The 2,231-nt window shown below is 41.4% G+C and overlaps 1 non-coding gene across 1 annotated transcript; it reads right to left on the minus strand.

The window, feature by feature from the left end:
• Positions 1-917: 917 nt before the first annotated feature.
• On the minus strand, positions 918-1,024 carry LOC140818910 (small nucleolar RNA R71). The gene has a single exon (XR_012115139.1). It is a non-coding gene; the product is annotated as a small nucleolar RNA R71 (small nucleolar RNA).
• Between the last annotated feature and the right edge of the window lie 1,207 nt (positions 1,025-2,231).

Here is a 2,231-nt window from a genome sequence, read left to right on the forward strand (position 1 = left end):
TCATTGATTTCTTGATTATTTGTTCTTGCATTTTAATCATTTTAGTATTAAATTCACTTTAGTTTAATCACCAACTCCATCTATCGTTGCTAGAGAAATTTAAGTGAAAATAAGAATAGTGTAACGCAGTCCTTGTGGATCGATACTCGTATTCACGTACGTTTATTATAACTTGACTATCGTGCACTTGCGATATTTTAAATCGAGCTTTCATTTATAAAACAAATTTCGGGACTATTCACTGTGCAAGTTTGGCTCGATCAAGTTTTTGGCGCCGTTGCCGGGGACTGTTGATTCACAATTTTTTATTTTTCATTTAAATTCTTTAGTATTATTTATTTTATTGTTAGTTGATACTCCTATTCTGTTGCAGATTTTTCTTGTCGTGCATGCGAAGATCACTCGACGTGGAGCTTGAATTTGACCCTGAAATCGAAAGAACTTTCCGCAGACGAAGACAGCAACAAAGACTCAAAGAACAGATGGAAAGACACGAGCAAGAACGTGGAGAGGAACAGCGTGACAATAGACAAGTTGAGATACCACGTCGCATTCCGATGATGGATTATGCACAACCGTCTCTTGAGGGAGCACGTCCAAGCATCGTGAGACCAGTCATCCGAGCTAACCAGTTTGAGATCAAGCCAGCTATCATTCAGATGATTCAAAACACTGTTCAATTTGGGGGAAGTGCACTTGACGACCCTAATTCTCATATAGCTGATTTTCTTGAAATTTGCGATACTTTTAAGTTTAATGCTGTGTCTGATGATGCTGTTCGTTTGCGTTTATTTCCATTTTCACTAAGAGATAAAGCTAAGGCGTGGTTAAACTGTTTGCCTGTAGGGTCTATCACTACATGGGAGGATATGGCGAAGGCATTCCTGACCAAGTACTTTCCTCCGTCGAAGACTATGAAGCTGAGAGCCGACATTACTACTTTTGCTCAATATGAGCTTGAGTCACTTTACGAGGCGTGGGAGCGATACAAGGATTTATTGAGGAGATGTCCACACCATGAGCTACCTCTTGGGTTAGTTGTTCAAACTTTTTACTACGGTCTGCTTACTTCTAACCGTACCATGATAGATGCTGCTGCCTGTGGTAACTTGCTGAGAAAAACGGCTGAGGAAGGATATGAATTATTGGAGGAGATGGCTGCTAGCAGCTATCATCCTCATTCTGATAGGCAGAAACGAGGTGCGGGGGTTAATCAAGTTACTGATTTGTCTGCGGTGTCAGCACAGTTGGAGGCTTTGAACAGAAAGATTGATGGGATGAGTGCGAGTGGATCGGTTATGCGTCTGCAAGAGATTTTCTGTGATAAGTGTGGAGGTGAGCATGACGTGCAGGATTGCCAAGATGGCAATCCATTCTATGTGCCTGAGGGAGCAAAACACGTGGGATTCCAGAACCGTCCTAGAAATGACCCTTATTCAAACTCCTATAATCCGGGATGGAGGAATCACCCAAACTTTTCGTGGGGAGGTCAAAACAACCAAAACCGCCAACAAAGAGGGCCACCACATGGGATGCACCAAGGATTCAAGCCAGAACCGCCTAGGGAGGAGAAGTCAAATTTAGAGCAAATGATGACTAAATTTATTTCTGCAACCGAGACGAGATTTCAGAATCAGGATGCATCCATAAAAGGGTTAGAGAATCAAATTGGACAATTGGCTAAGTTAATTGCTAATAGGGAGCAAGGAACTTTGCCAAGCAACACGGAGACTAACCCGAGAGAGCATGTGAAAGCTGTGGAATTGCGCAGTGGAAAGGCACTTGAGTCTAAGGAGGAAAAGAACAAGCAAGGTGAGGATGAGGTGGAACAGCAAGGAGGTAAGTCTTCTAACTCTACTTTTACACCTATTGCACCGAGTAAAATTGTTATCCCCCCACCTTTTCCTGCAGCACTGAAAAAAGCTAAGTTAGATGCACAATTTGGTAAATTTCTTGAGATATTCAAAAAACTGCATATTAACATTCCTTTTGCTGATGCTTTACTGAATATGCCAAGTTATGCAAAATTCTTGAAAGATATCTTAGCAAACAAGCGGAAGCTAGAAGATCATATGACTGTGAACTTGACTGAAAATTGCTCCGCTTTAGTTCAAAACAGGATGCCTCCTAAGCAAAAAGATCCAGGGAGTTTCTCTATACCTTGCATTATTGGTGATATTAATTTTCATAAAGCTCTATGTGATCTTGGTGCGAGTATTAATTTGATGCCG

This window comes from Primulina eburnea, chromosome 17, assembly GCF_022965805.1.
Source record: "Primulina eburnea isolate SZY01 chromosome 17, ASM2296580v1, whole genome shotgun sequence".
Lineage (NCBI taxonomy): Eukaryota > Viridiplantae > Streptophyta > Magnoliopsida > Lamiales > Gesneriaceae > Primulina > Primulina eburnea.